This window comes from Osmia lignaria, chromosome 16, assembly GCF_051020975.1.
Source record: "Osmia lignaria lignaria isolate PbOS001 chromosome 16, iyOsmLign1, whole genome shotgun sequence".
Lineage (NCBI taxonomy): Eukaryota > Metazoa > Arthropoda > Insecta > Hymenoptera > Megachilidae > Osmia > Osmia lignaria.
Genome location: NC_135047.1, coordinates 1,772,630 through 1,786,474, shown reverse-complemented (window position 1 = coordinate 1,786,474; position 13,845 = coordinate 1,772,630). Strand labels below are relative to the sequence as shown.

General features: G+C 42.4%; 1 protein-coding gene and 1 long non-coding RNA gene across 2 annotated transcripts in view; one reads left to right on the top strand and one right to left on the bottom strand.

Annotated features, from left to right (window-relative positions):
• The window catches only part of LOC117600971 (uncharacterized), a 45,425-nt gene extending 44,198 nt beyond the window's left edge, over positions 1 to 1,227 (top strand). Inside the window, exon 4 of the long non-coding RNA XR_004580565.2 lies at positions 572 to 1,227. This is a non-coding gene — a long non-coding RNA (uncharacterized LOC117600971). The remainder of the gene's footprint in view (positions 1 to 571) is intronic.
• LOC117600970 (homeobox protein aristaless) overlaps positions 1 to 13,845 on the bottom strand; it is a 62,334-nt gene that overhangs the window by 30,987 nt on the left and 17,502 nt on the right. The gene's annotated exons all lie outside the window — the stretch shown is intronic.

The window sequence follows — 13,845 nt, the reverse complement described above, 5'->3', positions numbered from 1 at the left end:
TGTTCTTTTTTTATCTTTTTTTTTTCTTCACCTTATACCGCGTAGTACTTCGTTCATCGACCGCAACAATTACGAGTTTGTGTCGTGGCCAAAACGTCGATAAGGTTAACAGGGACTCGTTCTCACGTGCATCTTCAAAAATCTAACTTGTCGTCGTTGCGAAACCGATGCTTTAACACGTTGAATGCCACGGTGAAAATGAATAGAAAGAGAAGAACGAAAGAGAATAGAAAAAGTTAATTTTTAAATTTCAAATTTCAAGCTTTCTATTTGCTATTTTACATTATTTGTACAATAGCAATATTATTTAAACTAATTGTTTTTCTTTTAATTATTCAAGCGGTGCCGGTCGCTAGCGATTCAACGGGTTAATAGCAAAAGGTGCAATTGTAATAATGTCGCAATTCGATATTATTGCAATATCGAAAAAAATTACAATAGCAGGTTGCAACACCGTCGTAATTTTCTCAAACCTCGAATTATTGCAGTATTGAAATTATTACAATATCGCGTTGCAATAGTATCGCAACTATCGAATAATCATTGTAATACAATTTTATTTAATTTTCAGGTCTAAACGGTGGATCGACTCGTAGGAGCGGAGTTTGTCGGCGTGCACGGTCGACAAAGAAGGGCCCGGGACAGGATTGCTGGACTGTAAACTCGTAAAACGGTAGTGGTCGATCCGAGGGAACCGGAAGTGACGCAGCCTGGTAAGTGGCAGTTATCGATAGCCTGTTGTTAAGTTCAATGCGCGCGTTTCGTCGCTACGCGAACGATAGAGATGGAACGTCGAGAAAGCTCGAACGAAAGGAAGAAAGACCCTTCGGAGGTGAACAGAGAACGAACGAATCATCCCTCTAAATAATAGGGCGGTCACCGTCGCTGTAAACTTTTTACAACCCCCGTTAATCTTTTTTTCTCTCGCTCCGTTCACGTTTCTATTCCGCTCCAGTTGCTTTATTTTCCGTCTATCTCTCGGAATACCGTATCGCAAGCGTTGCCTTATTTCCTTTTTTTTCCCTTTCTGTGGTCTCTTTCTCAATATCGAGAAACCACATTTTCCAGCGGAAATCTAATATTCAGGCCGGTCGTAAATTGAATCGTTAAGCCACTACCGTGTAACTCTCTGTAATCTGTCGCTGAAATTTCATATTGCTATGTTATACTTTTATTTAAATTCATTTGAAACTATTAAAATGAAGGGTTGTCTCGAAAATTATTAAATTAAATCGTTAAATTATTAGGATTCTTAATAAAAATTTCTTTTCCATCGTGGATAAAATTAATTCGACGAATAGCTGTTATATGTTATACCGTTTGAAAATAATAATAGGTTCTCCAAGACGTATATATACGCGGTTCGTAGCGAAATTATCGTTCGTTTCGCGGATTCGCACAATATCCGCTTCGCGAGATACAATTATAATCGTATCTGTGATAGTGGTACGTTATCGTCACCGGTAATTATCCTGAGTAAGCCTTAATGATTATTATCGTTGCTGGATTAATACGATCGATTTTTTGGAGGTGTTTATCGGGAACCATAATTTGCAATTATACATTGAGAATATTGTCGTTTCCTGATTAATAAGCGAACGCGAATTATCTGCTGGAGCGAAATGAAAAAAATCTAATCTAGCTTTCCCTGACATTATTCGAGTCATAGCCAATCGAAGCAATTATTAAATGAGAAAAATTTATCCAATTCGATCGGGTTAATGGCGAGTTTGAAAGTGAAACAGTTTTAGAAGGTTTGACGTTTCTTTCGTACCTGGTGCAGGTGGAAGGGAGAGGATGCGAAAATTGGTATCGCGGTAAACGCAGAAGGACAAGGGGGCGATAAGCAGAGTTCTCCGGTGTGGAGGTGGCCACCAGGAGGATCGGTAGGATGCTTTTAGCCAGCAGAGGGACAAGTTATTTATTGTTGCTATCTACTCGTCCCGCGACAGTGAAAGAGCCCACCGGTTCGTGGTAGTGCAGGTACGAGGAGCTCTCAATCCTTCTCTTATTAAAACCTGCCCTCGGTATCGGGAACTTATACTTTAGTACACTGAAAACTGTGTACAGTCACTCGTGGAAGTTATTGTTTTCGCGATAATCGACCAAAGAATATCTTCGAATCGTGTTTCCTATTGTTTATCTTCAACTTTGACCATCGACAACCTTGTCGAAGATATCCAGACGGATGTCCAGACAAGTAGATAAGGATCCTTGAATCGAGAGGAAAATTTATGCCGACGAACGGTGTAGATTCGAGAAATGAAAAAATAAGAGGGCGGTGGATCGAGAGTTTTACGCGACGGTTAAAATATATGCAAAGTTAAGGGGAAGAGGAGGAATTAGAAAGGAATTATGCCTCGGTGAAAAGATGAACGAGAATTCGGCGGGTTAAATGCGAAGACTATACAGCAAGAGCCATTACGCTAATGGGACGAGCCGAGAAAGCTGGTCTCTATCAGCTTCCCGAAAGGACAGGGGGTGGAAGGGGGGCAGAGACACGCAGGAGAAAAGAGGGAAAGAAGAAGCATCCTCGGAGAACGTGCCAAAGAACGCGTTACTCATCAACTAGCGAGGCTAAAGACTCGTGCCAAAAAATTGCAACTTTATTTCACTTGATTATCGTCAATTAATCTATTGTCCTTGAAATTTGACAGAAGAAAAAGAAGATTAATTTATTTTTTATTTGATTTCTGATTATCTTACATCAGAAAAATGTATACAGTGAAATCTGTCAAAATAATGGATTTAAGATTCCTTGTTTGAAATTACAGAGTTTATTAAGCATTCTGTAAAGCATCAGATCCGACGGCTAGGGAATAAGCCTTTCTCTTTGCTCATTCTTTGCGGCAATATAATTAATTACATTTATAATGCTTGTCTCCAATCATAGAACATGACATCGATTGCGTTAACTGTTTATGCATCGTTTCAATCATCGCAGAGTAAAATTTGCTCACTTTTTTATGTCGTTCAGCTGTGTCAGTCTGGAAGGTAGAAAAGGTGGAGTAGTTAGGCACGTATTGGTCGCGTCAAATAGTTTCTGGATCAAGGAGGGCTGGCAGTTTGCAACACAGAGTTATTGAGCTATAAAAGCAAGAGGTATGTTAACGACAGACGTGTCGCAATAAACCTCGGACGTGTAAAATTGCGTTAATCGCATTTCACGCGGTTTACGTTCAGCAACATTGTACAATCCGCGATACCAATAAAAAAAGCGTAAATTCTGAACTGATCAGAATGAAGTATAATAAAACTATAATTGGGACATTTGGATAATTAGAGACTTACTGATTCTCCCCTACTAATGATTCTTACAAATTTTAAATTGCATCAATTACAAGCAATTACAATTCCTCTGATCGTACATCGTCTCGATATTGCAACAGTAGTAAACTTGGACCATAATTAATCACAATTTGCGCCGAAGTTAAACGCAAAATTTACATAATGCTTTTTCAACTTCTCTGAAATGCTTTAACATCGAAGCAGTGGCAAACTTGGATAATAAATCATAGTTGACTACAATTTGCTTAGTCGTTAAAGACAAAATATGCGTAATGTATAATCATTAAGGCAAAATATGCATAATGTTCCCAGCTTTTTCTACTTGCTCGAACCCTTTATGGCTATCCGTTCAAATCACCACATCACAATTAATCATGATACGCTCAATGGTGAAATGTAAGATATGCACAATGTAATCGCTAGGAACACCATAAAAACGTCACTGTACGTGACGGTGAAATATAGAAACAAAGAATAGATGAATTTCCACGTTCTACCAACCTTGATTCGTCGACAGGATTGTTCCGGACGAGGCTGACCACCTCGCTTACTCTCCTCGATCACAGATCTCAAACTATGGGGACACTGATATTTCTGAACAGTTTCTTGAGGATCACGCACCTCGCATTCGTTCACCAGAGTCGACGGAAAACATGGACGGACGCGGTCGTACGGAAAAATCGAGCCCGAACGAAAGAGCACATTAGACTCGTTGCGACTCGGGAGCAAATAGAAAAAAAAAAAGCGTAAAAATGATAAAGGATCGACGCGCACCAGAGAAAACTTTGGTCTAGAGAGAGGCGTACGCTGCGGCTGCGCGAACCGGTGTGTGGGGCCGTTTCCTCGCTCGGTTAGCCTGGATGGAAGAGACGGCAAGGTGACTACCCCCACTGTTTCCCCAGCACTTTCGAATGGTTCGTGCTGGTTACCCGTCCACCTTGCCGTGGATCGTTGGGTGAACCGGTCGTTTTGAAACGGCCGCCTTCGATTCGCGACCCGCCTCGACTGTTCCCGCTCGACCAACCAGGGACGAGCGTAGCGGCGCCAATCGACGCTCTACCATGGCTACGCCTTCCCCTTGTCTCTTCCTCCGTTTCTTCATCCTGGTACACCTAGACTCTTCTCTCACCTGCTTCTCCAGCCCTGAGAGTCTTGAGCTTGTTCGGGTACCATTTCAGATGGATAGAGAGGGGAGAGACACGATGTTTGAGACCAAGTTAAAATGGCAACCGGACACTTTCCTTCTGATCCTGATCGTGGTTAATAGATGGACGTTCGATGATAAAAAAATGATAAGAAAAGGAGATCAGTTTAGTACTGTCTGGAGAAAGGTTTATATAAGGGGATAGATCGAATCGGATGGATTATTACGACAGGGAAATTAGCAAAATGATCGTGTCGAAGATTACGTTTAGATCTCGATTCTAGGGTCTCGGTTAAAACGCACGACATCCGGAATCTTACAATTAGTGGCGCGATATCGATGACGGGGCGAAACGAGTTGCTTCGGAAAGATCATTGACCGTTCTTGTCTCGATAATTACGAGTACCCCATGCGGCGAGCTTATCTTCAGTTTCACGTAGCTCCTCCTCCTCGATCGAGACCAGGGTCCGCTATCCTTTCGTGGCTCCGTGTATCTGATCTCGATGATCGATTGCTGCTACCGACTCTCGAAATTACATACGGTTTAACCACGGCTACAAATAATTATCCCCCGAGCTACTTTCGTTCCTCCTGGCGGTTCACGTGATCCGTCCAACGTTTGAACGTTATTGAACGCGTTATCGCTCAATCTTACCGGTTACAAACGATAAATTATCGCAGTTGTTTGGTAAAGCAAAGGCGGAAATTAAGATTCGGATCAGCTGGACCTTAAGAGTAAGGATCTCTCTCGAGTTCGATGATATTTTAATTAAGCGATTCGCTATAGCCAATCTCATCGATTCTTTTCTGAAGCAAAGTTACAAGGTAACGGGTCAACCCTTTCTCTAAGTCTATAATAGACTCGATTAAACGATTAAGAGTGGCAAAGTTTCGTATTATGCGAAGAGGGAGAATGTTTGTATGGATCAGAAAGAGTGTCAGTTCGGACGAGGAGAAGAAGAAGAAACAGAGTCTCACGGGTATCGTGTCGGCGTCCACGGCCACGATCCATCGACCATTGTGATCTTGTTTTCACGGTGTTGTTTCTTGCCGTGTCTGGGTACACAATGACTGAAAGGAAACGATTGCGTCACGATGATGTCATTAGCAAGGACCACGCCCCCTACGGCGCTACCCCATTACGCCGAATCATCGGCCGGATGAGTTCTCCAGGTTGCCACAGCCGGAGCTTCATCGTCATCGTTTCTTTCCTCTTCCACTCGTATACGCCCGACGATCCTCTCCGGAGGTGTAAGAAAGTCCGAAGTTAATTCGAACTCGAAGACCTCCGAGCAAGTACGCGTGGGTGCCCAGGGTATCGTGACTGGTTAATTAAATATAAGAGTTTTTTGCGAAGCAAGCAGGCGGGTTGTTTTAATGACTCGACTTTACTCGAACTTTTTCCTACGGAATACTTTCCTCGAGTTACCGCGGAAAAACGCGTGTTTTCGAGTTTCATGCTTTGCACAATTAGCGACGCTTTTTCTTATTTATCACCGAGTTGCAATCACCGTGTCGAATAAACAGTAGGCTTAGGGACTTGGAAATTTTTCCTACCGTCGACCGGCTCCCCTTTTGAACACCGAAGTCTGTCGCATAATTTCAAATTAACGCTTAATGATATTGTTGCCACTGCATTATTCACAACCCTCTATAAACAGATTTCACCGCGGCGCATTGCACTGTCATTGTCCGGAGGGGGATCGAATTCTGATATAGATATCGTGAAGCTACCAATGGAGAAAGCTACGGTACCCGTAAGAGGAATAATAAAGAAAAAAAAAAAGAAAAGAAAGGAAAGAAGTTAGTAGCGAAAGAAGAAGCCGAGAATGACGTAGAAAATGAAAGAAAAAGCGGATCATTGATCAGATCGGACGATCGATAAAGGATCCGACTAACAGTCATTAAGTCGACCATTGTGAGGTAGCAACACCCGTTTGATTGGTTAATCTACACCTTGGTCGTTCTTGAAAGGCCGTCGACAAACTACAAAAGCCTTTGAATCTCGATGTTAGTTGTTCCAGAGCGCAACCAATGACTTGCTGCAACGACCTGCTATCGAAAATAACCGGATCCTTTGAATTTACCCTGCCCCCTCTCCCCCGAAATTCCGTCGCTTATTTACTATCGAATCATCCCGTATCTTTGCCGACTAGAAAATCCACTCTTCCGTGTTTTGTCTCAGCGAAAGTGCAGTTTTTACTCGGTACGCTTGCCAGAACGAAAGGGAAATGGTTTTAACTTGTACCTTCCCGTCGACAGATACCATCTACCCTAACGTTTTTCACTTGTTCGTAATTGTTTCTTAATCTTAAAAGATGGGCCACATAGATTTACGACTTCGGGAAAGTATTTGTTTAAACAGCATTGGAAGGAAACAGTACTCATAAAGGCATCGCGTCTCTCCTCTCACTGAATTATCGAATAATTTTCTTTTCTTCGTCTTCTCGAACGCGATCTCGTTTTATTCCCGTCCGAGAATAGCTGGCTGATTTATTTCGAATCGACGAGCCAGCGAAGAAGTTGCGGTCGTGTTTCGGCGAAAAAATCGACGAGGAATCGGTGCGAACTAGCACGATCGATGCAGAGCCGAGGATCTCGTTAAGCGATCGAAGGAAGTGCTCTGCGGTTTGCCAAAGAACGCGGCTCGAGCCTGTTTGTTTAACAGGAAGAAGAATCGCGCACAGCTGCGCCTCTTCTCGAGCTTTTCTTTTTTTTTAAATTTCGTATTGGTATTTCAGCAAGAATAGCCCCGAGACAAATCAACTATACAGGGTGTTAAAAAATACTCTAAAAATCTCTACATCACTGGATAGATCACGAAAAATCGAAGCGAAAAGTTCTGTAGCATTTTTCGATAGGATCAGTAGTTTAGCCACATTTCGTTGTTGAAAATTGAAAAATTCGACCAATCAGCGCGCAGCTTGAGTGGCAAGACTCTCGGCGCATGCGTAAGCGCGACGCGCAGCCGCAGAGGAGGCTAGTCTCCTACTCCGCGGGTCTTGCCACTAAAGCTGCGCGTTGATTGGTCAATTTTTCAATTTTCAACAACGAATTATGGCTAAACTACTGGTCCCATCGAAAAATGCTACAGAACTTTTCACTTCGATTTTTCGTGATCTATCCAGCGGTGTAGAGATGTTCAGGGTATTTTTAACACCCTGTATATCGCGTTAATCGCGTTACTCTTGTTTTCGTCTCGAGTTGAACGTTGCAATATTCCTTGATATTTCTAAAAATAATTGCGCCGTGATGCAAATATTTACATTGGACGAGACTGGTGTCCCATCCTGTGTAACAGCAAATTAGACTCGTTAAAGATAAAAAGTGACGACGTGGAGGGAAGGTAGCAGGGCATTGGAAGTGTCGATAGCGGTCAAAGTGGTGGTCGATTGTCAAATTATCGATAATATCGCTAAACCAACAACAAGTCGTTGTCCGCGTGAAGGAAGAAAACGATCGGGCGAGCAAAACCGCAAGGCAGAGATTACGTAGAACGATGGCGCGGGTTCGCGGCAAGAAAACAGAATTGAACGCGCTCCTTTGAACTTTCATTGGCCTAACAGCCCTCTGTAGTACCTACCTGTATGATTCCGTTTGCATGCACAACCAATCCACCGTTTAAGAGTATCGTTGCACGGTTCAAAGCCGCGAGATAATGCCACGGCCAGAAGATAGAACTGTCGGCCTGTGGTCAAACCGTTTCTACAGGCGCGAGATGCGATTACGATCTTTCGATTCCCGATGATCGTTGCCATCTTACCATTGGCTACGATAACGTAGCGAATTGTCGAATGGAAATGCAAATTGATGGGCGTGTATCGTATCCCGTGGATAATAAGGATACCTTGCCAGACTAACAGGGCAGACCACACGAGGTGTTATAAAACTTTTCATATTTTCATTTCTTTTTCACCTAACGTAATTCATTCTTTAGTAATGAGACTTGACAAGTCCTTTCCCTCTTTGTTCCCTCTCATCCCATTTAACAAGCTATCAGCTTGCAAACCGAATTAATTTCAACGTTCGATTCTACGAATCAACCGAGCTGGTAACAGGTGACTGGCTAGCACGCATATACCTCGATCAATGTTTTCCAGTAAAGAGAAACCCTTTTCCACTCTATCCAATCGTACCTTATAGACTTTGAAAATAATTCAAAGAACCATAATATTATGGAATCCCACAGAAAATTTCAATTCGTGGTCCTCCGTGTTTTAAAGAAACGATTGTGATTGCTAAGGGTCTAAGGTTCTTGTCCTGTGGTTCTCGTATTGCTGTGAAATCATAGGAACGTGTTAAATCGCGTGTTCGTATTTTTATGATTTTCAAAGTTAAAACGTATCAGAGTTACCCGGAAGGGGTTGGAAACAATTTTCTTTTTCTGAAACGAAGCGACGGATCGATGAGTGGAATTGAAACGGTGAAGAACTAGGATGGCCGCGAAAAAAATGCCAGATCGTTCGAAGGATAATTTAGTTGAAAAGAATCTTGATTGCGATCTAATTTAACAGAGGGGAAGGGAGAGGTGTAGGGGGCGGAGAAAAGGTAGAGTATCGGTATGGTTCTTAAACAAACACGGAGGTTCTATACGTCGGATCCTTTGGGGTTTGAACGTGTATCGTGTACGTGTACCGGTTCGAAGACGAGCCGATAGTGACTATGCGAATTCGCTTGGCGTCAGTCCGACTCCTAGCAATTTCACGGCAGGTTAACCGCCACCACGATGGGACAGTGTTTTATTCGTCTGATAGAAGCCAGATTGCTCTCGATGCGTGTCTCATTGTCGATCGATCAGTGGCTATGCTTATCCCGACTTTTTAATAAGTTTATCTTCCCGTCTGTTTTCAAATATTCTCGACAAACCCTTCTGCGGTCAGGGAAATTGTAAGAAACGTATGTCCTCTCAGTGATCCTTGATCTTAATTTTCCATCAAATTGATCGCTGATAAAACGAAGCGCGATTGGATTTCACCGCGGGTAAGGAACGAGGATAAGAGGGCGCTAAACCTGGTGCGCTTGCTCGTTTCGCGTCGCGAAACAGCCCGAGCGTTATCTGCGCCATACCGACGTTATACCTATTCCCGGACGATAACGCTAATTATATTTTACGGCGCGATAATCATGCAAAGGCATTTTGTGCGCTCGAAACGCTTTCGGCAACGGAAAATATTCTCGTTTCGGTTACGTCGTTCCCGTTTCGTAAGCTGATAAATAATCGCTATTACAATTCAACCATATAATCTTTAGTTAACGTTACGCTATTTGTAATGTTAAGTTTGCTGAAGGATAACGTGATAAACGAGCACGCGGTTACGATAAGGAATTGCTGACTACGAAAAGAGAAATCAAAATGAGAGGAAAAGGAAAGGGATATCGAGATGACGGGTTGATTTTGTTCCTCGAACCGCGTCTAATTCCCCAATTTGAATTTGCACGCGCATGCGCTCGAAATCAGTCAGATTCCCCTGCAATCAAACGGAAATCGAGGGCCGGAACGTTCGATCGCGTTCCGTCCGTGATCCCTCGCTCGTTCGCTCCTAACCGAGGGACGATCATTTACCGAAGACGCATATATAAGTCGTACAACTCTGTAGACAAAAATAATCAAGTGTGATTGCTCGTAATGACGGGGCTAAGCTGTCCAGCTTAACAAATGATAGTCCTACGAGCTGAGGGAACGAGAAAAGTAGGAATAAAAGGGTGGACAGAGAAGATGGGGAGTTAAGGTCTGCCGGGGTATAACCAACCCGGGGCCAGATCGGTAATCGATCCGATCCCGCATGGAAAACGCCGCGGCCGTTTCTTATTAATAGGCAGACTCGCTTCCTTCTCTCGTCCTTTATTCGCTCGTCGAAAATTTACGGATCTGTTTCGTATCCGATCGGGTTAGATCCCTCGTCTACACGTTAAATCTGTTAAAGCTGTTGCGCCAATTGTCTTCGAAATTCAAAATCGATAAGCATCCTCTCGCCCGTTATTCTATTCGGACAAATTAGTTTCTTTCTTCGCGGTAATCAGCGATTACCGGATGAACAGCGTTCGGATAATCGTCGTTTCCGTTAGAATGCCGCCCGGGTAATCGGTTTCGCTCGCCGGTTTTTCTTTCCAGAGGAATTATGGAATAGGTTGATCGAAAATGTTCTAAACGCGTGGAAAGAGGCGAGTTCCTCTGACAGACGAATCGTTCGTTGGTGGCGTTAAAAAGCAAAGAGAGAAGGAACTGGGAAGGAAGGAAAGAGACGAGAGGATAAAACTGGAGGAGTAACAGGCGGCTACCGTCCTCGGCAGTCTTAATGAAGGAGAACAGAGGGCGTGCTCGGGTGCACCGGCCAGTAAGCAATGTATCCAAACCTGTAATTATGTAGCTTGCTATACATCTCATCCATAACGGTTATTAACAGGAACCTGACGTCTCTTGTTGCTTCCTCCGCCCCCTCACCCCATTTCTTTACTCTATCACTCTCTTCTCACGTTCGAGACCGGGTCGAACATTTTTTTAACCGTTCTACTTCGTTAACTATGCGACACATTGATATCGATTCGTGTTAAAAATTGTTATTTATCTTCCTGTCGATCGTGTTCGTCTTTCGAATGGAAATTTACTGGTTTCGATGCTCGCGATGATGGATGAGGAACTTATCTGTTACTCGTTTTGCTCGAAGATACAACCCGTTCTTTTTTTAAATTTTCCTGTAATGCTCGCGTGGATGATATCAGGGACGATAAAATCAAGAATAAACGTTCAGGATGATTTATACGATATTTCACATCCGAACGCGTAAAATATGAACGAGCAAGGTTAAATAAATTTCCAAACATTAACGACATCCCTCTCGCACCTACTCGCAAAAGTAACAAAGGATGTTGCGTTATCGAGCAGCCGGTGGTCACAAAGAGCACGCCGTAACCTTCTCCTTCGGTAATGATCGTTTATAGCCAATCAGGGTAGCGTGTAAGTTCAGTTACGAGCAGACCGTGTCAATCTGTAACATGGAGGCAGGAAGATTGCTGGATTGGAAGGTTGTATCTATCTGTAAAATACGATCCATCGGGTCTGGAAGCAATTAATTCGCGCGCCTTTCTTCCGCGAGAAGAAACCTTGCTTTTCGATGCCCAGGGAATATTACACGTTGCATGATCTATGGTGCAGGATTCAGTACAACTTTTTCCTGCTACTATTATACTTTGAAAAAATGAGATTAGCTGTAGCGAAACTAAATATCCTCGCTATTATGCCTACGTGCCAGTGATTATGTTTGATAATACGGCGAGAAAATGGATAGATAGTAAGCATAGAAAAGGGGATTTTATCTTCGGCTTTAGCTAATTTTTCGCGTTTCCTAGCGACCACACAGCCATCCATTCGCGTACAGAAAGACGTCGAGGTTGGATCGTTAGTGAGAAGACAGGTCGGCGGTTCTTTGTCTACCTTCGAACACTACGTCTGCTCCGGCCCTCTTTTTATATGGTGAAATTAGTTGGCCGCGGTTTCCGGTCTCTGATTCCTGTTCCCTGTGTTTTCCTCTTCTTCGTCGTTCGTCCTCGTCGTTAACCGTGGGGCCAAAGGACGATTTGCGACTTTCAGGGAGGTCAGCGAAACCCTTGGTAAATCGGTCTCGCATCATGAAAATCTCTAGCCAACTATGTTTTGTAAATTAACGTTGAAAGAACAGCGTTAGCAGGTCTGACACGTTCGGTATTGCAAGAAATTTTTTTAAGTAAACTTTGTCATCGTCTTCGGTGAAATTTTTTAATGCTGAAGGGTCGACGAGGAGACCGAGTATGGTTATCACATTTTTTTATTTTTATAGTTTAATATAAATTAGGTACTGCTATGTTTATAAAAGAAATTAGTTTTATGAATATTATCAATAAGATTGTAAATTAATTGGGTTGGTTGTCACATATATAAATAGCCAAATTTATTAAGAAAAATTCAATTCAATTGAAAAAGTAACAATTTTATTATTAATGTTATCACATACGTTACAAAAATCTCTTGTATTTAAAGTTTCGTTCTGAAATTCGAACACAAAATAATAATCAAACTAAGAAACTATACAGTCTTGAAATTAAACTTACAATTGGAAATATTAAAAAAGAAAAATTAAAAATGTATCTCTTTGTATTGATTATGAATGCTAAATAATATTAAATATAAAATTAAATTTTATAATATTTATAATAAAATTAAGAATTCTAAATCATTAAAAATAAATTATCAATTATTGAAAATCATTAAGTCAGCAGTCTTATCGTTAATCAAAATCATCTGATTGTGAATCGCAGTGACGGCAAATATATTATACATCGGTAATCCTGGCTAATACATGTGACAAATAACCCCAAATGTTCTGTGACAATTTAACCCACACCGTTAAATCATTTAAACTATCCACTCATTTATTAGGAAATTCGAAAAATGCAAAAGGATTATCAGAATAAGTTAGATGAAACTCTAAACTATCGGATTTTAAAGCCGTTCTGGTCTTGTAAGAAACCAATATGCTTACCTAATAGAAAAGATATTGCAAAAATTTGCTTCAAATGTATCAAAACTAACAATGCTCCGTCGTGTCTTGATACTAATCTACAGCGAACTGAACGATCACGAAGGGGAGGCAACAATATGTCCACGCGTTGTCATGGGTTATCAGTACATTTCTATTGTTTAATTTGATTTTTATAACAATTGCGACAACCAACCATACCCGGTCTCCCCTGCAGCGAGGGGGTAGTGGTTCGTTATTACGGAACAAACTATAGAGGGACGACAAAGGTCAGCGGGAAAGAGGATAAATGCATTTTTTCTTTTCTTGGAGCTTTATTGCTGGCCGTAGTCGCAGTCGGCGCAAAAAACAGGCAGTTACCTAATGAGCGGCAATTGAGTGGCGACCAATTACAGGAGGGGCCGGTCCAGCGCATAAAATGCAACCGTCCAATGAGCACTGTTCAGCATCTCTGCCCTTTCCTTCTCCTTTCGTTCCGTCTGCTCGCTTTGCCTGCCTTTTATTTGCTCTTTCATTTTCTGCACTGCTCGCGATCGTTCCCTTGCGCTTCGTTCGATCGCGAAGACTGTAAAGTAACCTTCCGACGTTATTTTCAAAAAAGAAAATTGCACCTACATTTTTTCCCCGTCTTCGAAGCAAAAGCATCGGAAAAATGCGTACGAGCTAGAAAGGTTCATGACTCGTTCGGTCGAGCACCGAAGCAGAGAGAAAGCGATACCGGAAATTGGCGTACGTCACGAAATCGAAGGCTCGTGTTGTAACATGGTCGAACGAATCGACGAGGTGGTGGCACGACGACTACGGAAATAACAAGCACACGCCTCTCTCGGTTTCGTGAATTTTACCTGTCCGCCCGATCACCGCGAACGATAAAGTCAACGTTGATTTACCCCGCCTCGA